Source organism: Antennarius striatus, chromosome 15 (assembly GCF_040054535.1).
Source record: "Antennarius striatus isolate MH-2024 chromosome 15, ASM4005453v1, whole genome shotgun sequence".
Classification (NCBI taxonomy): domain Eukaryota; kingdom Metazoa; phylum Chordata; class Actinopteri; order Lophiiformes; family Antennariidae; genus Antennarius; species Antennarius striatus.
The window spans coordinates 12,985,021-13,008,688 of NC_090790.1; the positions used below are offsets into that span (position 1 = coordinate 12,985,021).

The following is a 23,668-nucleotide window of genomic DNA, read 5'->3' on the forward strand; positions in this document are numbered from 1 at the left end:
AATAGGAGTGGTGGATTTGGTACAAACATTCAGAAGCAAACAAATCATGTTAAGTCCACGGCTGGCAGCGCTCTCAAAGGGAGCCAATGCCCTGCCAGGGTGGAGGGTGCACCCATTTTCCCAGGGAGGGGGAGGGGTGGTAACATGGGGGGAGGGAGGGTAACATGGAGGGGAGGCCTGGTCCTTATCGAGCATGGATCACAGACACCTCCACCCCTCCTGGCAGGAATGCACATAGTGCCTATGGGAGGAGAGAGGGAGAAGAAAGGGGAACGAAGACAGAAGCAGACATTAAGTGGAAGCGGAAAGGGAAAGAAACGAGTGAGGGAGGGAAAGTGAGTGAGTGAAAGAAGGAGGGAGATCGACACACAGAGAGAGAGACGTGCCCAGCTCGGGAGAAGGAATGCCTCTGAACGTACAAACACAATAATACCCCAGTCATGGCACTCTACACACTCACACCGAACTGAGAGCACACGAGAAAACAAACACGGCATCAGACTGGGTCAAACCCCTTCCCAGCATGCAGCTGTGGTTATTATTACCTCAGTTTGCATTCTGCTTTACGCAGTATGAGTCACTGATGACAGCAAAAGACGTGTCAGAAAGTTACTGACATAATCTCAGAGGTGTTTGATGTACTTGGATCAGTGTCAGTACCTTTTACCTGTCTGTCTGGATTGTTAACTTTGAAGAAGCAATAACTGTGAGAGAGTAATTTCTGCCATGGTTGATAGTCTCATTTTTTTTTCATATTCCAAAAGTATCAAGGATGCAAATATTATCAAAACAACAATGGAAAGCATTGCGATAAATAACAGCTTAAATCTAATGCCTGCTGCCCATTCCATAATATAAATGTGTCCTTTCTCAAGTACACAAAGACATAATTGCGATTGTAAGTTGGCGTTTGCATGTGTAGACTCAAGTTTTTTGCAGTTGTGTCACGGCAAAAACTAGATTTTGTCAGGCGGAGACTGAGTTTTAGGGGTTCATGTACAGTTCACCCAGGAGCATTCCATGCAGTCTTTATATTTCCATTTACCCTCTCTGTCCTCTCTTTACTTCCTTCCTCTGTCGCTTTGAAATGCCAATGTCTGCAAACACTTTTTTTTTCTTTCATGTTGACATCATTTACTTCACAGTTCGAAAATATGAAGGATTGTGACGCACATTCTGCATGTTTCCCTGAACGGCCAGTAGCAATACAGTAGAATTGCATGACAATACTGTACGTACTGCAACCTGTATAGGATCCTAAAATATCCTAGAGTTCCTCTTAAATACAAAAACTCTCACTCCACCCATACCCCCTGAACTCTTCTGGGATTTTACGGAAAATCACAAAAACGCTAAATTTGGAATTAGAAATGCAGACATGTCGGCAGGCTAATAGTTGGCAAAGAATGCTTGCAACATAAATAACATAACTTTAATTTTTCCTGATGTGCGTTATGAATAACTATATCAACATGACATGATAATACAGTGAGGACAGATTATATTAATGGTATTCTAAAATTAGTCTGGTGTAATGAAAAAAACACAGTCATGTTTTGGCTGAAGTGGCCAAACAGCATAATGAATTTTAAATTAGCATATGCTCATAGAAAAAGCATTATGATTCAAGAAGCAGCCTGTCTAAAAGACATCTAAATAAGTTAAATATGAAGCTTGAGTCAGCCTAGCGTTCCACAGCGTAAAAAAAAGATGAATGATAACAGCGATGCCAAATTTTACACATGAAATCTATGACTTTAATAGATTTGGTATTATTCTAAAAATAATAAGCTTGTTATATTTCCAAAAGATTTTTATTTAATATAATTTGCACTTAGTTTAATTCTCAGTGGAATGATAAAATGCATTTTTATAGAATAATACATTTAATATCAAATATTAATATTAATTCAAAACTAATTAATAGTTTTTAAGAGGATAATTAGTTAGGGTTTCAGTGGTGCTGCTTCCCATCCTGTCTATTTAATACATAAATTAAAAACTATTTTTACATGAGCATTATATAAAATATTTTTTATTAATATATAATGCTTCCTCACACAATATCAATATAAATGGAGTAGCATGTAAGAGTGTCAGTAATAAATTATATGTATGAAGAGCTGCATGCAGAGGTTCCTTCTTTTAATCAAGTAGTTGTGTTTCAATAGTGTAAATTCCTTTTTTCTGGATTTTTCTTCCATTTCTTTTTCTTCTTGCTCCTGAAATGCGAAATATTCCTCAGTGCAGTTCCATCTGTTCGTCTGACCAGGGAGGCAGTGAGGCTAACTTATTGCTAGCACATGTGACCGGGTGAGTGTATGCATGTGCCACGACCTATCACACAACATCCCTTTGTCTATCAGCCCCCCTCCCCAGACAGGATCTCTACCTTCATTAATGCAAGCCCACGGCACATTTATTCATGCCTTCACATGTTAGCATGAGATGCAAACACCTGACTTATTGTGAATCTTGTTGTTCTCCACTTCTTCCTTAAAAGTTCGCTCCGGCCAGATTTCTTACTGGGGTAGCTTGTGTCTGTCTCGAGGAGAGGAAATGGTGCTGGAGTTGTTGTGGCGGGGGACTTCAAAGTGGTGGGGACATCAGTCACAAGCAAGAAGAGAGCAGAACCTGGTCAATGGTGAAGATTTATTGTGTAATTGCCCCACTGGGGGGAGTTTAGGTCTAATTTCCGAGGTGCTGAAAGCAGGATTTTATGGAATATACATTGTCCTAAGGTTGTTTTGCATGTTTTTTTCCCCCACAACTAATTGATATGATGAAGGGAACTGAGTATATGTTTTTCCAATTTCAAATAGATTTATAGAGATAAGCTTGAGCTCAAAAATTTTTGGTCACAATATTTGACACGATTTATATTCAAGATAACATTGCTCAATCACAGAAACACACTTACGATCATAACCTGAGCTTAAACTAGTGTAAATTCATCACCGGTTATTTATCTACACGGGTGATGACGTCATCAGGGATAGCCTATCATGTAACACAGCCGGCTGTTACTCCAGTTCACTTTAATATTGATGTTTCCCTCCTCTTGTCGCTCCATCAGCAATATATTTAATGGTCACATTCTGTGCTTATTCAGCACAAGAAAAACGAGAGCAAGGTAAACATGCCAACTTGAGAGCACAAGACATTAGTCTTGTAGCTTGAAATAACTGGATTGCATTTAATGAGACACATGTAAGTTGAGAGGGCAGAGATTTGTTTTGTTCCTAACCGCATGCGCTGAATTAACTGGCAAACAGCGAACTTCTCAGACTTTGGGACTGCACAGTGTTCCAAGAGCCATCAATACGAGCTCATGATCCGCAATCGTTATAAGTCAGGAGGTCGTTTAGAAGAAATGCACATTTAATGGCTTGATCCATTGTGATTGGAGTGGTTAATTGATGATCTGGTTGTAAATTCCTGTCTCATGGCTGTCACTGTCTCTCCTCCCCTTCTTTCTTCAATGTTTATCTGTCTTTGTCTTTTCACTTCTCCTGGCTCCTCCTGTTCCGTGACTTATATCTGTTATGTCCTTCTGCCTTGATCTATCCCTTTTCTTATTGATGGGAAAACCGAACTCCATGATACACCTGAAATATCCCCAGATGAAATTCATCTAACAGTCCAGCTGAAATTCATCTAGTAAAAATTCTTAAAAATTCTGCCATGGGAACTGTTTGTGTTGGCTTCAAACCAGCACCGAACTATGAGCACACCAGATCTGGAGGTCGAGGGGACGCCATGGAGCTCCCGCTGGTGCAGATGGGCCGCCTAATCGCAGATCTCATCATGGTGAAACTATTCCTCCCAACCATTTCAAAGCATCTGCAATAGGTGTCACTGTAAGGTCCTGCAAGTCCTGTTTCTATTCTTCAGCGCCGACTTGACTGCATGTTTCCTTAAAAAAAAAAAGGGAAGAAAAAATATTAAAAAAGGAGATTTGCAACACCGGTCATGGTTTGCATTACTTTGACAGTGTCAGCCAGTTGTGAACATTATTTCTCTGACGGGAAAGCATTGAGAAAACATGGCTGCATTACGAATTGTGACGTTCATTTTTGTGTATCTTAAAACTTTCAAGCTGTGTGTTGAAGCATGAAGGCTGAAGCCATGTAAGAGTACATACATATATGGATTAAGTTCCAAACTGTTGTGACATTATGAGACCCCAGAATTTATTGTTAACTGGTAGAAAACTGAACTCACAACTGATCATTTTGTGCTGATGATCTGATGAAACTTATTAAATCAATCACAAAGGCAAAAGGTGACAATATAACGGTAACTTAACTCTGAAAAAGATAGAGTAAGATGTCAAATCCCCTGTATAAATAATAATGAAACAAATTCTGTGCAAACTGTGAGAATGTCTGAATAATAGCAACATAATGGGTGTTTGTCAGGAATCTATAATGCACTTAGCAACAGTTTTTAATTGTTGCAGACAAAGAGACTTCACGGAGACGCTACATCCATAACTGTGTTGATCGCTGGACGGATGTGATGCGTCAGAGGCTAAACATATAAAATGCAAAAGTTTATTGTGTGTAGCAACACATCTGTTGTAATGCTGCATGTTAGCAATGTGTGTTGTAGGTTAGCAAAGACATTTTTTTTCCAGAAGCATATTCCTGCCTTGTCTCCTTCAGGTGGTTTGTTTCCAATCATAGCTGCTGGAACATTCGATCGATTATTTGCTGCATAGCTCAATCATGAATTTTGAAAATTTAGCTGAACTTCTTAATCAAACTTGTCTTGCAAAATGTTCCACAAATTTTTTCCCACACATTTTTCACATCCTCCAAAATTAAATGATCAGTTTTTTTGTACACGGGATGCTTGAAACTCTTTTTGAGAAAGGTTTAAAAAAAGAAGATGAGAGAAAGAAGCCATGTACCTTTTTCTTGTAACTGTAGGTGTATTTGCACGCTTGTGTGTGCGTGAGTGTGCATCCCTATATGTCTGGCAGGCCATGGCCACATCTGTTTGTCATGTTAGCACTTAAGCGCCTGCAGCAGCCACAATGCTAAGTGGAGACAGAGTCCCCTCTCCCACTCTCTCCATCCTCCCTTTATCCTAATTACATTTGTTCATTAATCCATTTTCTGCCCACTTCTCTTTCTTGTTTATGCTCTTGCTTCATTGGGCTTTTGCCTCCTCGGACCAGCAGACGGTGACCTTTAAGGAGATGCCAAAACACTCTGTAAGACAATGTAACCCCTTCACCCTTTCACCATGTGCACTTACTGACATGCACACGTATGCACATGTCCACATATTTACTATATGCTGTGACACACTCACACAAACACACAGTAACGTCTTGGCCCCACAGTATCCCCTTAGGCCATCTCCTTCAGAGAGGCTAATGGAGTTAGCCTAATGTCTGCACAGCGCCAGCCATAAAACTGATTTGAGGCTAAAGGCTTGGTGCCGAGACCACCACTCTGCCTACAAAAAAGAGAGATGTGAGTGAGATGTTAAAAGAAAACGAGCGTATCTTTAGAGGAGAGGAGGACAGGGTGGTGGAGGTGGTGCGGGGCAGGCTGGTGTAACTAAGGCAACTGCAGACAATCTAATTGGTATTGACATCCTTGTCTCGGAGGAAATTTGACATCTAAGGGCAAATCATTCTATTTACTCGCCTGAATAGTCTCCAAGGCGGGGCCTGAGGAGCACAATCTTGCTGTAGCGCTGTTCTAGTCCTCATGTCTGGGCCAGCCCTGCCATGAAGCAATCGATCCTAATCTGATCGGGGGAGGGGAGGAGGATAAACGGTATGGGGAGAAAAAAATGACAATAAAATCAAAAGCTCTGTTGGGGTAATATTTAACAAGCAGGAGTACAATCGGGCCCTGCTGGGGCGGTAGCCTGTAATGCACTTGTGCTGCTGTAGCATGGTTAATGTAAAGAAAACCCTGGGAGTAATGGCTCTTCAGCCAAGGTGGCCAGGCTTCAAAGAAATTTGCTTGCTTTAGCTAAAAGACTGCCAGGCTGGGCCGCCAAACCTTCATTCTGTTAGAGCATCAAATATGGCCCCTGCTCAGGACACACAGACACCCTGATTTTATTATCCTCACTCCCCTGAGAAACTCATCTCATCCTTCTTTTTGTTTGCGTGAGTGACCATCAATGTGAAAGACTGGAGTGGCGCCGTCCATCAGCAGGAAAACACTGTGTGATTTGGGGTCATAGAGGAGTAAAGGGTATCTGTGGTGTCTCCACAGAGCAGCCAGTAGCAGTTCAAACAATATCTTATGTAAACTGGATGCATCTGCTTTAGTATGGCTGTAAAAATATATCATTTCTTCTTCTATCTTCTGAGATCTTTTAAAATTTTGTTAGACAGTGGCAATAAATGCTATAAATATGTCAGTATTGTGGACAAAACACGAAGATTTAAAATCCAGACTTGCTTTATAGACACCGTTGTACAATATGTTGTATATATTTGAGCTTTTATGTAATATCTTGAGTCTGACTGGCCCTTTTGGATGTTTTTTCTAACATTTACAAGCAAATGAATGCTAGCATATTATTAATCTGAAAGTCTTACCATATAAAAGACATAAAAAAGTGTTTGAGCTTAAAAAAAGCTACTGGTAATTCTTTGTTTTTATCGTCTCCCCATCACTCAGTATATCCCGATGATGTAACATGTGACTGCAAATGTCAATAAAACGGTTGTTAATGTCATCCACATTAAACCAGAGGCCTAAAGCAAGACTGGCACAGACTATCCATTCATTGGGAAAACTCCCCAAAGTACTTTTTTAAGCAAACACCTGTAGACTTTTTTCTTTTTTTCAAGAAGAACAATGAGCTTTCCAAAAAATGAACATGGGCTTTTTTTCTTTGTGGTCCTTGAAAATGTTTACAATTAGACGTTGACTTTTGAATGTTTTATCACAGGAATCCCAAAATATGTATACAGTATAATGAAATTAGAATAGATACAGAATTTTCATATTCTCTGTTAATAAATAATCTAATAATTTGTCTGATATAGTACTAGCTATGCTGCTGTAGGAGTAATGAATTTTTTTCAAATAGAGCAGGAAGTAACAGTGAATAAGTACATAGCTAGCTGACTTTATTTCATTCATCATTGCTTCTCATCAGTGTGAAACTCCGCTTGAGAATACTATTTGTTTTCTGTTGTGCCTTCCAGTGATATGGCTCTGCAACAGTCACTTTGCCTCAGTTTGAAGTGTGATTGATTGATACGGATATTGTCTGTGGGTACGTGTTCCTGTAAGTGTGCGCTGATATATGTGAGGTGCAAACCTATACATCTTTTAATCCTTGCATGAATAAGTCTAAATTTGGTTCAATCCAGTAAAACAGTTAAGTATCATTAGGGGCCATGTTGACAAGAACATCTAAGTTTGTATGGTTAGATTTAAGTGTACAGAATTAGGGGTATTTTTACATTTGTAGCCCCATGAAAAACAAGTTGATTGAAGATTGAATCATAATGCAGACATCTACTTGTGTGTCTATCTGCACAAAAATAAAAATGATGGGAGGTTGAGTAAATAGTTAGATGGAACCAATCTGGGAAATGCATATGTGTGTAGATGACTGTGAGCGTGTGTTTGTGTGTTATGAGAGAGAGCAAGAGCGATTGTCTGTTCGTCTGTGTAAGTATGTGATGAGGGCACATCAAGCTGATGGCTGCAGATCAGTCCCAGATACTTATGTCATAAAAGTGTGTCTCGGAGCCCCGTGGCTGTGTGAGCCCTGGTGCCTGATGTTATCAGAGAGAAGCAGTGGTCGCTATCAGCAGGGAAGAGTACAGAGGCATTCCTGTATTACAGGAGCTGGTGTCAGGACTGGAGCTGTAACTGCGGGTGGGGATGGAGGCTCGTACTGCAGGAGAGTGGTTAGGCAGTTAGGGAGGGGTGTGGGAGGTTGCCACATTACAGGGAAGGTTGTTGCATCATTTACAGCAGGGTGTTGTTTGGGCTCCATTGTGTTGGTTACCAATACTTTAACTGGACTCACCATTCAACTGTTTGAAACTGAGAAATCCAAATACATTTTTGCAATTTGACCTTATAAATCTCCAGCATCGCACCGAAGCGCCATTCCCTCACAGTTTACATAATCGAAGTTCAACTATGCTTTAAGACACAACAGCCTCTCCCAGTCTTCCTGCAATGTAACAAAAGAGAAAGCACCACATTCACTACTGTCGCAACCCATTTTTTTAAAACAGGAGTGCGGCTTTTTTTTTTTTTCATGGACAATGCCTTGGGTGTATTTGAATAAGTGCATGTTTGAAAAACAAGAGTGTGTGCAGTGGCAAAAGACAGAAGACATCTTCTTCTTATTTGCTTGAACAAAAGCACAAACTTGTAAAACATTGAAGTAAAATCAGTTAACTAAAAGCAACCATAATGCAGAGCCGTACCATCTAATGTGTGTATTCTCGTAAGGAGATTGTGTTGCAGCTGCAGAAAACATTAAAGAAACACAATATAGACATTAAACAACAAAGGGTAAAATAAACCCTCCAAATGTTTAACTTCTCCATTATGTCTGACAGTGAGGCTTGAGCGACGAGGAATATCCAGGGACAGATGGTGAGACCAAGGGTGAGGGTGACTTGACAGGTTATGTCTTCATCACCCCCCTTCCCCTCATGTCCTTGCTCATTCTCCCCGTCTCTCCGATCACTGACCAGTAGCACCTAGCAGGCCTGCGTCGCCTCAGTGCAGAAGTCAGAGGTCTCATGACAGAGATGGCATATCGTCACAGGGGAGTATCAGCACCTCCAGGGCCTCCGTATGCCAGCAATTGTCTCTGGCCTGGATTAGTTTTCGTATCCAGTTACAGACTTTTATTCCCGTGGAGTCAAGTTCAGCATGGCACCGAGGGCCAGCAGCGCTGCTGAGAGCTCAGTGATTTATGTATTGCTGAGTGAGAGCAGCAGGTTCAAGTCAGAGCTCTCCGAGCAGGGTAGCGTGTCGTATGTGTTGCATTCGGATGTGTGTATGAGAGAGTGTGTATGACTCACTGTTGCTCTCTGCAAACAAAAATGTGTGTGTATGCCTGAGAATCGGTATGAGGGCCAACTCAAAGCTCCCGGCAGGGCGCTTTGGTCTATTTGGCTTGGAGAGGCTCCATTTGTTTGACTGTGAGCATGCCTGAAGAGCTTTTCATGTTGTAAAACTAATGTTAGACTCTGAGAGGCGGAGTTATCTGTTTGGAAGCTGTGATGATTGGTTCAAGAGAGGCACTGAATGCAAGTTTTGATGACAAACACTGTAGTATAAATGCATAGGCATATTTTCCCTGCAATTTTCAAAGCATCCAGTCCAGTTTTTTTTTGTTTTTTTTGCCATGACATCAATCATGTGAGTTTGGCCGTCATGGGACACACTCTTACAAGAGTTGAGGAATGCTGTAAAAGCACTACAACACCCTGTCATATGTCCACATGGGCGCACAAGTGGGCCCTGGTAAGTACTCACAACATCAACCTGAATGAATGACTCCACATTTCAACAGTGATGCTGTTTCATAATCTAAAAACAAGCATTATTTGTTCACTATATTGAAAGTTCTGGAGACTGAAGACAATTCAGTTCTTTCTTCTAGTTCTTTTAAATTTAAATTTACTTTTGTGCCCATTTTTTACATTTTGGAAGAAATTGCCTCACTTTTCTGACTAGTATGATAAATTGATTGATTGATATGATTTTTAGTGTCTCCAGCCTGAGCGCAGCTAATAATTCCCCCCATTTGACTTACCGGTACATTCTAAAATCTACCGCTTTACCTTGATTCACTAGTGTAATGGATAAAACACAAATTAAAGAAAGTACACTGTTTGGATTGAACAAAGAATCAATTGAGGCATGCTTGACATAGTCTGCACTTATGCCATCTACCTCCTCATATATCCATATATCCATAATCTTTTGAAATATGATGTCCTAAAGATGGAGCCATATTTATTCTCGATGGTACATTTTGGATCCCTTAGATATTTCAAAATGAGGCATCTGTCCTATGTGTTGATCAGCCATCTGGATAAGATGGGACGAGGAGAAGATGTTAATGCACTTCATGATGAGAAAGGAGGACGACACCTTTGACCTTCCCTAGCCTCTGACCTCTGCAGCCAATATGGAGCCACTGATGCTCTGGGTTTCCTATATCGAGCATATGCTAGCCGGTCCGATACTTTAAAAGAAACTCCTCATTTGCTACACGCTGTTTATATAGCCGCTCCCCCATGTTGTAAACAGCCAGCCTGTAAGAAAATAGATATTTACCTCACAGGCTTTCTATTTGATTAGAGAAAAAAATTGACATGCATATTGGAAAAGTTATTGTATTTATAGCCACAAATGCTAATGCAGGATAGGTTTTAGGGAACCAGTGTTTGCAACACAAGATTTGGGTTGAAATGTCTTTGTATACTGCTTGATAAATAAAAGTTGATTGATTGATTGATGTAGTATCTTCTGTAATCATTGCCATGCATGTGTGTGTTTACAGGCACATCACGAGGAGATTAGGTGTGCACATTTTGCCAACATAACAGAGATTAAGTTGCATATCACATAAGCTCCAGCTCACAGATATTTAAGAACAGCTCACCCTAAATCACTGCTGCATTTCCAGGTCACCACCACTAGAGAGACAGACAGGAAATAAAAACCTCTGGCGTGTTCTAGTGTTAACTCAGTGGGGTTCCGCCCATGTGTGATGGGTGTGACTCCTGCAGAAGATTCCCGGTGCATCGACATTTATGTAGCATTTCCCTCGGGGTACAGCCAGGAAGCCCAATGTGGCGAGTCTCTGGAGGCAGTGGCTGACAGAGTAGTAAATGTGAAGGATTAATCCTTTTACATGATAGCTGAGCTCTTGTCTATAGAGGCTGAGCAATGTAACCTACATTGAGATTTAATTAGAAATTAGAGTGTATATGACCTCTGACCTCTTACTGTACTTCTCTTGTCATGGGTAGATAATGTATATTTGTGAACTGGGACAACCGTTCTCTATCTGGTATAATAATAATAATAATAATAATAATAATAATAATAATAATAATAATAATAATAATAATAATAATAATAATAATAATAATAATGCAATGTAGCTGCATGTATGCGAGAATCCATACGTATATATCACAGATTGTAAGAATCAATTCACATGCAATATTCAAAATGCAAACCTTGTATATACTAAAACTCCTTTTAACATTGTGCCTCAACTAAAAGCATAAAAACTATTTTATCTTGACTGTTGAACGCCAATTGCAGTAAGCTGTTTTATCCTGATGAAGGCTTTGATGCTGTGAAGTGACTTTCTGTTGGTTTAGTGTTCTGTTTGCTGTATGCATATTATGTAGCTGTCTATCAACAACATTAGCTATTCCACTTCCTGCACGCTTTCAGTCGAAGCCTGATAGCTGGTTGCCCACGGGGCATTTCCAGTCATCTGGCCAGTCCTGTGTGCTAAACATTGACCTTGTGACCTCTGGTCATGATCTCTGACCTGTGATGTTGACCCCCTGTCCAGGGGGATGGGTGTCTTATATATCTCAACTGGCCGTCTCCATTGACTACCTGCCAGGCACCTGCTTTGAGAAATGAAGCCAAGGCGAATGCCTCTCTTGGGAGCCTTTTGGGCTCAGCAGACAAGGCCTAGCCTCAGCCCTGCATTTGAATAGGCTTTGAGTGGCCCTGGTAAACCAATCTCCCTAATTATCTATTGAAAGAACATTCTTTTTCCTTGCCAAGTCATTACCTTGATTTCAATTGCTGAAAAGTAACATGGAGGAGCTAAAAAGAAAAGAGAGGGGAGGGAGTGGATGTGGAAAAACATACATGTGCACATGTGTATGCATACTTAAAGGGATGCATAGACATAAAAGGTTGTGTCTTTCATCAAGGTTAAAAAAGGTCAGAAGGAGCAGATTTGGGATATAAATCTATGATCCGGCTGCAGGTCAAAGCAATGAGGAGAAATTAAACATGAATATATGACCTTTAGCTCCATTTTGATTAAGTAATATCTGCTAACATGGCAGGTTACAGCCCGCAAATCATTATATTATAATGTTGTATGAATATTACAAAACATTCTAATAGAGAACTTCAATTTCTTCATAGGATGAATGCAGTTATATCCAGCTCATGATTCATAAAGTAAAATAAAACCTCTCAAATCGAAAAATAACATCAAGGATCAAGGATTGTTTGTTTGTTTGTTTTGTAGTATTTATTTGAGCTGCACGTATACAGAACGTTTATCCTGGTGCAATTACTGTTAACTAGGATCATCAGCTAAATGTCAGAAGCTAAGAAACCAAAACAAGCCACTTGAAATCCATACACTGTAGCGTGTGAAATGTTTCGACAGGGGTTTTTTAATAGATAAATGTTGCCTCTGTGCATTAGTTACCATAGTAAAGGCTATCTACATGCTGGACTGCTGGGTCAAGAGCATGGAGATAGTCATTGAAGAGGAGGCTCTTGGGGCTCTAGGGCTGTTCTCAGAAAGCACTCAGGGCTTGCATGCAGTTGCTATGTGAAGGAGATAAGAGGGGACAAAGTTACCCTTTGAAACTAAATATAGGTCAAGACAAGAATTATTTGGTTTGTGTTCAGGCACATAAATTATATTTTGGACTTTATTTTGTGAATTAATTGGTACTTGACTGTAATGGTTGAAATGTTTTTAATAATAATAATAATAATAATAATAATAATAATAATAATAATAATAATAATAATAATAATAATAATAATAATAATAATAATAATAAAACCTTTATTGTCCCACAGTGGGGAGATTTGTGAAATTTTTATATCTGTCACTGAAAATAAAGACTAAAGACAAGAACTCTGGATGATTTTGACCCCTTGATTCCAAATACACACTATTAGTGGATACCACAGGATGTTTTTGCTGCAGAAATCTTCAACTCAGTTGTCACTGAATATCGAAATTAGAAAAAAAATCTCAACAAAAGTCTCATGTTGGGTGGCATCATTCTGGGTTTTTCTGGTCAGTTCATAAAACTGGCTTGAAAAGAATTAGAAGGGTGCTGAGTAGATTACATACCACTGCCAAGGCCAAAAAACAATCCTACGCATTTCCAATATGCTATTCTCTTATAATAGAGAATAAAAGAAACAGGTCAGTGGGTTGATAACATAAATAAAACACTTAAATTATGGACACAAAACTGAATTTTACATTTAGGTTTTTACCCATAACTAGGCTACAAATAAAAGTTCAACATAAACGTTGAGTGGAGTTATTTTAAGAAAATCAAATCCAAAATTTCAGTAGAAAATTCTGGAACCTTCCTTATATCTTGATCTGTGTAAAAATGTATATGTATATATGTCATATGTCCTGGTTTTATATCTCCCCCCAGAGCTGGGTTTTAATTAATTAGCGAACTAATATTTCATTTGCATTGTCAGGTAAGGATTATATTTGATTTATTTAATGTCAAGTTTAATATAATCCATATTTTGGATGTAAAACCGTCACATATTTATTACATCTAGCATGGGTACAGTGTGTTATAGATCTATGGAATAATCTGATCTTAATCTAGTGGATAACACTTTTATTGTTTTTAAAGTGTTACTTATATAGCCATGAACAGGATTTGAAAATATGAACTGTGTAGCTGACATAACCAGGATTTGCTTTTCTCTCAGGTGTAAAAAGTGTATTAAAAAAAGTATGATTTACGATTTTGATGTGCATCCAGATCAGATTTATTGAAGTTAATGTTACGTAATGTTCTTAGCAGTGGTATGTGCTTCACTTAGAGTCGTCGCTCCGGAATGAAGTTTGGTTACCTTTCTGAACTGGCGTACTTCTCCAGCACTGTAAAATAGACTGACATGCATGATGAGATAAGGATTTTTTTTTTGCAATTATACCTCTCTTAAGTGCTGCAGTGGGCTGCAATCTTCAGACATCCTCTCATAAAAAACTGCTGTATTGCCGTCTTTGAACTTCTTTAAATGTCTGTTTATCTTAGGTTCTTTAATCTCCAGCAGTCTGTCTGCTGCAGCAGCAGCGCCTCCAAATCTCCCCCAGCTTTGGACAGTGGAGCCTCAACTGTCCGCACTCTGTGATCTCATAGACACACACACACACACACGCACGCATGCACGCACGCACGCACGCACGCACGCACGCACGCACGCACGCACGCACACACACACACACTCACAGGCAGGCTGTCTCAAGGTTACTACCTAAACTTTGGTGTTGTCTTCCTGAATTCTGGTCAAATGCCACTTTCTTGTAACAGTTCTGTTTGCATTTTTGTTTGAAATGATTAATCTAGACATATTTATTAACACTATGAAACAAATCCATTTCTTATATGCAAGAATTTATTCTTTGGCAAAAGAATTATCAGTACTGGAAATGAATGGCTCACAGATGTGGATAGAACTTTTAGCTCATCATGTTTTCTCTTCCTGGCCTTTCAGGCGAGGTTTGTTTCAACAAGTAGCATGTGAGAACGTGGCATTTGTTTTTCTAATGCTGTAATTCTCGATATGCTCTCATGAAGTGCATTCTCACATCTATGAAGTGAGGAATGCTCTTTTTAAAATCATATTTATAGTGACACTCCTGAATCTGTTTTTGTGTTAATGACCTGGACCAATGATCTGTGATCATATCACATGTGTTTATTATTATTATTTATGACCTGATGTCTGGTTCTAAAGCATAAGAGAATTTACACATCATTCTGACAGTTAATTGACATTTTTGTGCTTTGTGTTATTTCAGCAGGATTCCATTGTCTAATTCCCATCCTCCTTTTCTTTCATAGATAATATTTTCTCCAATTGTTATTTTAAGTTGCAAACATGTTCCTGATTCTCCACATAATCTTCATCCCTTCCTTCTAACAACAAACACAAGTTGTTTCCACGTGACCACAAATCTTTGCGTGGACGCCTACAGTAACAGTTGATTCACAGTTACCTCTGACATCTGGTTAAGATCTCTGACCCCCACCAGAAAACATCTGCCACCATCAGTAGCTGCTTGTGGTATTCAAAATAATAAAACAATATTTTGATGTGGGGATGTTTTCAGCGGCTATGATCATACTCACAGCCCCAGTGTGATTTCTGTCAGGAACAATAAGCATTGTGGTTTACAGCTTTTAGTCCTCACAGCTATCTCTAATGGAGCCTCCAGGCTCCTGTCCTCTTGCACAACAACAAGAGACCTCTCTGCTCATATAAGACCGAGCAGACCACGACTGCTGCTTCCACACTTAGAGTCTTGGTTCACGTAAAGTTTTATATACTTATTTTCATACATTGATACATGCAACATGGTCGGGCATTCGGGGTTACAACGATCTCAGGCTTATGTCCCAACAACCAATAAGCTCTTTGTAGACAGAGGCTCCTCAGACACATCATTCATCTTCCAGCCCAGGACCACTTCAAGGCCCTGGAAGGTTCATGGCACTGAGGTCAGTGTTGGGGGTGGGTTTGAGACATGATTGCACCATTAGAGAGAGAGATGCAGCATTATGGTACATCAGTGTAATGGATAATAACATCAGAGGTCCCAAAAACCGATGATCATGGGCATTTCTGGACAGGAATTACTTTTAACAGTCACAGTAACTCATTTTGTTGATGTTATGTGTTCATCTAAAAGTTTGGGAATCATGCAAAAGCCTTGCTGGTGTTGGAAACAGTGACTTGGATCCAGTACCCACATAACAAACCCACAGTACTACGACAGTAAAGGTGTTTGATTCAGCTTTCATTCAAAAAGATATTCATGATTTGCTTTTTCATTCATGAAACAGTTTCCCCTCCTTCATGCCAGACTTCTAAAGAAATGCACAAAGCTCTATCTTGCTCATGCCTTGTCGCAGCTGTAATCAGATCCATTCATCCCTAATAAAATCTCAAGCTGATCCACCAGCACAAATAAAAAGTGCAAATCTAGAGTAAGATTAACTTTCATGGAGCAAAAGGTCCGTAATGTTCCACGTTGTGCATCACATTCCTGCAGCTGCATTACAATAAATGTATTCCTGTAATGTTTTATGAAATTGTGTGTTTGTCCATGTGTTCCTTTTATGGTTAGCTCATATTTTTTAATTGCTTTGACTGATTCATTTAAAGGATGCGTTCAGCTGTGACCGTTGTTTAGGACTCATGGTTCAAGAATCAGTCTTCAGAGCTTCATATATTTTCACGCAAGTCAGTTTCATCCGTTTTGGCTTGGATGTGGCTAATTTAACTGTGGTGCAGTGATGATGATGATGGTCATGAGCGTTTGAGATCACTGTAAAATTTTCCTAAACCCTTTTGTTGTGTGTGTGAGTGAGTACATGTGTACTATGACTTTGTAGAGATGGAGGTGGGGCTATGGGGTGAGTGATGACACAGTGACATCTGCTTCTAATCTGCAACATGAAAAAGACACTCTTGTGACCCCATAGCTGCCCCCCGTCCATCCTCTACCCCCGCCTCGCTCCTTCTGCCCCACATTTCTCTCTTTTCTGTCTTCTCTCATTTGAACCCAAATCGAACAGTGTATCAGGTTACAAAAGTTTTATACAACCACTTGCAGTCAAACGTAGAAAAGATAAAATATTAATTACTTTCTTGTTCCTCAATGTTGGTCAGGAATTTCACTCCGAGTGGAAGTTTGTTTTTCATTTGTTTGCTTTTGGAAAAGATGATTTATCAAAAAGAAGAGCAGATAACTCTGACTTTTCTGTAAGGATCGACTTGTTAGCTTTCCAGTGATGAAAGTCTCACACTGATGACAAAATGAAAGCAAACTCTTGGACCCCAGACTGTGCTGACATGAGGGAAGAAGGGAGCGGATGGAGCACTTGTGGTTGTGGAGAGTGTGGACATACGTACAGCATGAGGGGACTTTCCACAAGAGGAAAGTATTTATTGAGAAGTAATTGAGAGACTAATACTAGAGCAGCCAAAAGCTCGGTTTGAGCGGATGAGCAAAAGGAGGATGTGGGTGATTGAAACATAGCTGCAATTTGTTTTAACTGGCTGTAGAAATAAGCATGGCAGAGCTCTTAGGGCTTGGTAGCTGTAAATCTGGAGCCTTGCAGGAGTATTGATGGTTCATAACCTTTCTCTAGTTCTTGTGCTCTCTTACCCTCCCTTACGTCTCCCAGGGGTACATTTAGCTAAGGGAAAAAGGAGCTTTGCTTGCCTTTATTTGACTTCCTTGTCACTGTGAAACTCTTTCCCTCTTCCCGTCTTTCGTTTTTCTTGTTCTCTCGTACTAGCCTTGACCCAACTTTTTGCAGGGCTCCATTTGGTGTGCGAACTGTCCGTGGGAGGACAAGGACACAACACAGATACATTAGTGAAAATCACTTCCCCCCCGTTGGGCAGCAGTGCTTCTGGGAAGTCACGTAATTCTTCCGTCATCTGCGCTCTCTGGAACTGCATGTTGAAAAACGTTATGTGGTCATTTTGTAATGATTGTCCACTTTCTTTACGCCAGGCGACACAGAAACACATCAGATATTAAAGCCTAAAGTCTCCCCATGGATCGTCATACTTTTTCTGTTCAGGTAATAAAGTATAAACCTCTTTGTTTCTGCTTTGTGATTGGATGGAATTTGAATGAAGCTAACAGCAATGCAAAGTTCAACTGCAGTGTTTTTACAGAATCATCCTTCCTACCAGATTAATAAATATTATCATTGTTTACAGTTTTCATAAGAATTTTCAGTTGTTCTTATTTATTTTTCAATGTGCATTTATCAGTCAAGTAAAAAAAAATCACCTATTCCAGTTTAATAAATGAGCCACACAACTGGAAACTGAGGTTTTTTGGGGTTTTTTCCCCATGATAGTTTGCTTTCTGCATGAAGAAGTTCTGTTAAAAATATTTTCAGTGAGAGATCTGGATTAACCTGATGGGCTTGGATATTGTTTCACTAGGCAGTACAAGGATTTGAGATTTTAATGTCCTGTGTGTCTCATTCATTTGTAAGTTGAAGAATGACGCTGAAGCTCAACTAAAACTATTTAGCAGGCTAATTGTTGTCTGCTGACAAATCTTTTTAAAAAAAAAAAATCTCTAGAATGATCAGAGCTTCTTTCTATTGTAGATTACACTAGACTGGGATGGAATGATCAAATATTTTAATGTTTGAACCACATACAGCATGAATCTGTCTGTTCACACCTTTGGTTCCTCCCATGGATCTCAACCTGTTTAGCAAGTCCACCTTCCAAAGAACATGCTATATTCACACACTTTCATTTTCTCCATCACCACTTCCCTAACCTTCCTGATTCCTTCCTGTGGAGTGTCGACTGAAAACCACTGCTGTGCGCTGTTGCAACAATCACACACAGGTCTGTAGGTTACCAGCCTCTGCTGTGGGTCAGTACTTCGGGTTTACACAGGGGGGCAAAGGTGTTAATGCTACATGCTTTAAAGAAGTACAAGATGTCTTCACGTCAGCTCTAACAGGCACCCTGGGTAAAAGCTGGAACTAATCTGAGAGGTGTCTATCTCTCTCTCTCTCTCTCTCTCTCTCTCTCTCTCTCTCTCTCTCTCTCTCTCTCTCTCTCTCTCTCTGTCTCTCTCTCTGTCTCTCTCTCTCTGTGTGTGTGTGTGTACGACAATGACAGAGAGCGGGGAAAATGATGAAAAGCAGTGAAGGCAGAGAAATGCATTACGTAGGTTCAGGAGTGTTCTCGCAGCTTGGTAACGGTAAATACTGTTTACACGTTTCAGTCTTATTGTGTCTTTCTTTATTTTCCAGTTTCTTGTTTGCATTTTGTGCTTAAATTCAAACAAGGTCTGTTTTAATACGCTGTGGGCATATACTGGCAAATTAACATAGCAACCAATCAATGTTTCAATGCCAATTTCTTCAAACGCTGCAGACGACAATAATTATTTCTTTTATTTAAAAACATTTTACTGATTTCATGTTTAACATACTTTTTTTGGGTCATATTTTCTGTCTTTCATCTGTACTTTGCAAACGTATTGCTTGTTTTCATCATTGCTTGTAATCAAACAGTGAATTGATTATGTGCTTTTGACCAAGAATGGACGGATCCATTTTGAGAAATATGTATTTTTAATCAAGTTCTTAGATTGAAGTGACAAAACATTAATATTAAGCACCAAAAACATGAGCCGGTCGTACATTTAGTTCAGCAAAAGTTGGGTTAGGTCACCACACTGGAAATGAATGGAAACGCATTTGCGAGCAAATCAATTTTTATTACCTTTGCGTGTTTATTAGATATCCTCAGGCTGATGAAATAAAGTGGACGAAGCCAATATTGTATGCCACGAAGGGTGGTGGAACAATTCCAAATAGTAATGTCACCTCTACAGACCAAGCTCAGATATTATACATAGACAGAGGTTTGGAATTGAAGTGGTGCGTTTATGAGGGAATATGTTTGATTGAACACATACAGTACTGGAAATGACAAAACGTCTGTTTTTGTGCCGTACTTTCAGGAGTAGAAGCAGGCACAGACAAACACATGCACCCTCTACTCTAAATATACATGCACACAAACACACGTCCTTCCATATACAGCCCAGGGAAGTAATGAAAACAAATGGCAGAGTTCTATTCCCGCTGGGACCTGAGGAGGAACTTAGTCATCAAGCTAATTTTATTCTTGTCTGGCCCAGAGACTCCATTTCCTCTGGGTGTTTTTACAAATGCCGGGCTGCACCACGCCATCGGCCAGTGATGGATATGAGGGCCTGATGGCCGGATGGCAGATGCTGGGCCTGTAACTCAAGCTCCAAACACTCGCTGATGACCCCCCTTGCACCCCTTTTGCGTTCTTCACTCAATGCAGTGTTGCTTCTCTGGTGTGCATATGCAAACATGTCTTTTCATGAAGACATGCAAAATAGATACGAGTGTAGATTTGATTCAATACAGAATATTATCTTTTCAGTTGAAGCTAATCAGCCATTTTCTGTATGTCTTAGGGAGAAAAGCCACAGACAACAGACCTCATGTTTAATCTTTGGAGAGTAAATGTCAGAAAATATTTCTTGTACTCACGTGATTGGTCACGTGAGTGCAAGAAATACTAAGGAAATCCCAGCCACAACTGATTGTGGGATGTCATCAGTAGCAGTAAGACTGCTGATTATGTCATTTAGGTGATAACCTCTTTCACATTTCAAAATTGTGAGTACATCTGATTATGTCCACCATTGCTGCTGTTGGCTGCTATGAGCAAGATTCATGTTACAGCCAGCAGCAAGTCATACAGGTTATCGGCTCAAGCATTGAAATTTTTCAGTGGTGCCTTCAAAGGACTGCTTAAGCCTAAAACAAATTCATTTATGACATAAACTCTTGCCCGATTTTTTATCTAAGTAGTTCAGTTTCAAGGCAGAATTGTGAAGTAGGTCAAATATAAGGCACAACTTTTTCTTCGTTTTCTAAAGCGCTTTTGAAAGCTAAATCAATAAAAATAAATCCCCATCAATGAAATATATAAATGACTTTTACATTTATTCAGGAAAATGAATTTATTACTTTGCTCCAGCTTTATTCACACACACACACACGCACACACGCACACACGCACACACGCACACACGCACACACGCACACACACAAAATACATAATGTGGCGTGCAAGTTATTGGTAGTTACAGGATAAACATTTTCCGATTTTGCTTTTTAATATGTAATGTTTTACAGCATAATTCCAGCTTAATTGTTTGTTGCAGTTTATCTAAAAAGGCTCTTTAGAGCTGGATGCTTACTCTTCATAACTGTGCAGATTAATAATGAATGGTAAAAAAAGTAATTTTGCCCAAAGTCATGGCTTAAGAGCGAGGAGGCATGTCACAATGCTTCATCTGGCTAGCTGGATTAGCTGGATCTCCATCCTTGCTCACACCAAAGTCCCATCTCATGACAAGCACACAGCTGGGATCACAGGACACTAGGGACAAAGGAGAAAGAAAGCCAAATGGCCTCCTTTTACAATTCTTCTGGTACCAGCTTGAAGCTTCCATTCCAACGCACCCCACATGGATTATTCAGTGGCTGTACCCTTTTAGTCTTGGTTGTGGCCCGCAACATTAAAAAGAACCTTATTGTTGTTGATTTGTTGGTATGCAACAACTTTCAGGAGAGAAGGGAAACATTAAAAAGCAATTAATATACCAGAGTGCGAAGGAAAAGAGGAGTTGCCCAGGCCTCCAGTGGGACTGGCGTTATCTGCAGCGTGACCTGAAAATGCAGAAAACATGAAAAAGATGGCTTTTAGTGTGACTTGTGCTCATCTCTGCAGATGTATGAATGACAGTAGGGAAGAAGGGACAAACAAAGGAAGTTTACGATCAGCATAATCAATGTGACATCAGCACGGTGACATAATGCGTGGGGGGTTGAAGTGGAGCGGGGCTTCAAACACAAGATGCTCTTTTTAATAAATCTGTAACTTGCTCCTTTGTGGTTAGGCCCAAACTTCAAAAGTGCACATATATAGACATAGATATATGTGTATATATGTGTGTGTGTATATAATATATATAGTAATATAAACATATATAGAAAAAAATGAAATATAAAAATAAAAAACTATTCCTCAGGCTTTTACCATCTGCCAAGAAAGCCTTAACATCACGGCAGGATATCACTGTATGCTCACAATGAGAGCAATCAAGTATGCATTTAAATTTTAAGCTAACAGGTTCTGCACAGACCCTTTGTGCTTTCTTGTAAAGAAAGTACTGCTCATTCCGTTTCTCCACTTGAGTGTTACCCACAGCTCATCATAAAAAGGGGGCACCTGGCTCGAGATTAAAGGTATCACATATTATGTGAATAGACTGGACATGAAACGACAGATAAAGTAAAATTGTGCTTTCTGTAAAAAAGCATGCAAGCATCTTCATATTTATTAGTGGTATTTTTTTTACATATATGGAGGAGCTTTCAGCTACGCGGCTCAAGAGTTTTTCACTCTGTTCAAAAGGGATTCATAGGAAATTTACCAGCTTTCAACACATGCACAATAGGTGGGTGTTGTGCTGCATAAGACACTAATACTATGTTTTCTGAAGCAGTGTAGACCGCAACCATGTTCAAAGACCTTTATTACACTATTCCAACATGAGGTTTCTACATGTTTTTCTTTCTGTTTTTTTATTTGAATTTTTTCTGTAACCACCACCACCCTTAATGGAACACACACACACACACACACACACACACACACACACACACACACACACACACACACACACACACACACACAAACACACACGCGTACACACGCACTGACAGAGGTGTTTGTAAAATACGTTTTTGATGGATCCCCACCTCTCTCATAGTTCATTGAGTCCAAGGTTAAGAAAAGGAAGCATCACTTTAGTGGGAACCATTCAAACCTTGCACACTTCTGCCATTATTAAGGAAAAAGAAATATATTTTGGCGGTCTCTCTCTCTCTCTGTGTCTGTTGGACATGGGTTATTTTAGAACAACCAAGGTAAATGTCCCCAGCAACAGTGAAGACATACTTTGCGAGAAAGGTAGAAAGGTTTTAACCTTGGTCTCGACACCATGGTAACAAACACATGGCACTGTTGGTGTTATTTTTCAATCCAGTCCAAATATTTGAAAAAATAAATAGGACTATTTAAAAAAAAAAAAAAGGAGATTGAGAACGAATTAAAGTAAAACCCATATAGAGAGTCACAATATCTGCAAGACTGTGTTTTAAATAGGATTATTATAAAATGAAATAAAATTGATTTATCAAATTCTGATTATGAGTACAGGCGGAGTAATGCTACACAATATGTACCAGTGCTTAAGTCCAACTAGTCTCACAGATGACTCTTCTCCTTTTCTTTGTATTGGCCACATAATGTGACATGTGTTGGACCTGAGCACCAAAGCCCAGGTGTCAAGGTAGCTACATGATGGCTTTTTCCTGCGTTCATCATCCCAGGGGCCTGTTGGATTTTATCTCCGCCTGGCTTACTTTGAAGCACTTGATCCTCTGTCATGTCTACCATTTGGGGCTCATCGTGTCATGGAGGAGGTCAGAGAGAGGGCAGCATCGCTGACTACCCCCCCTCCCCAATCCATTCATCTGAGTCCGGCTAGACGCCTGTATTAGATAGGAAAAGAGATAAAGAAATAGCACGTCGGAAGGGAAGATCGCTAGAGAAAGAAAAAGGGGGTGATGAGTTGCAATGGTGGGGTGGGGGTGGGGGTGGGGTGGTGCGGTCTCACAGGCAGTGCCAGGCTGAGCTGAATCAATTAAAGCACATCAAATCAAGAATTCATGCGCGCTGAAAGTGACAAATATTGGCTGAGGCGGTCAAAGCTGTCAGGGCCTTGACATCGCTTACCCCCACCATTATTATTAGGATTGTCATCATCATCGTCTCTATCCCTCTTTCCGACTCATCCCGTGTGTCTTGCTGGTGACGGCTGTGTTTCCTTCCTGATGAGGAGAACCCACACGCTAAAGTAGGCATAGACATAAAAATGAACCCTAATACTGTTTGAGAGGTCAAAATAAATCAAACAAAACCTGAACCTCAACCCTAGGCCTGGTTCAGTTTAACCCAGCAGATGCAATCAAATTTGAGAT

At 39.9% G+C, this 23,668-nt stretch overlaps 1 long non-coding RNA gene across 2 annotated transcripts in view; it reads left to right on the plus strand.

Moving 5' to 3' along the window:
* The window catches only part of LOC137608751 (uncharacterized), a 42,393-nt gene that overhangs the window by 14,384 nt on the left and 4,341 nt on the right, over positions 1-23,668 (plus strand). The window contains exon 3 of one of the 2 annotated variants that reach the window (XR_011038227.1): positions 17,545-17,614. The exons of the other annotated variant lie outside the window; for it this stretch is intronic. This is a non-coding gene — a long non-coding RNA (uncharacterized lncRNA). The remainder of the gene's footprint in view (positions 1-17,544; positions 17,615-23,668) is intronic. 2 annotated transcript variants of the gene reach the window in all.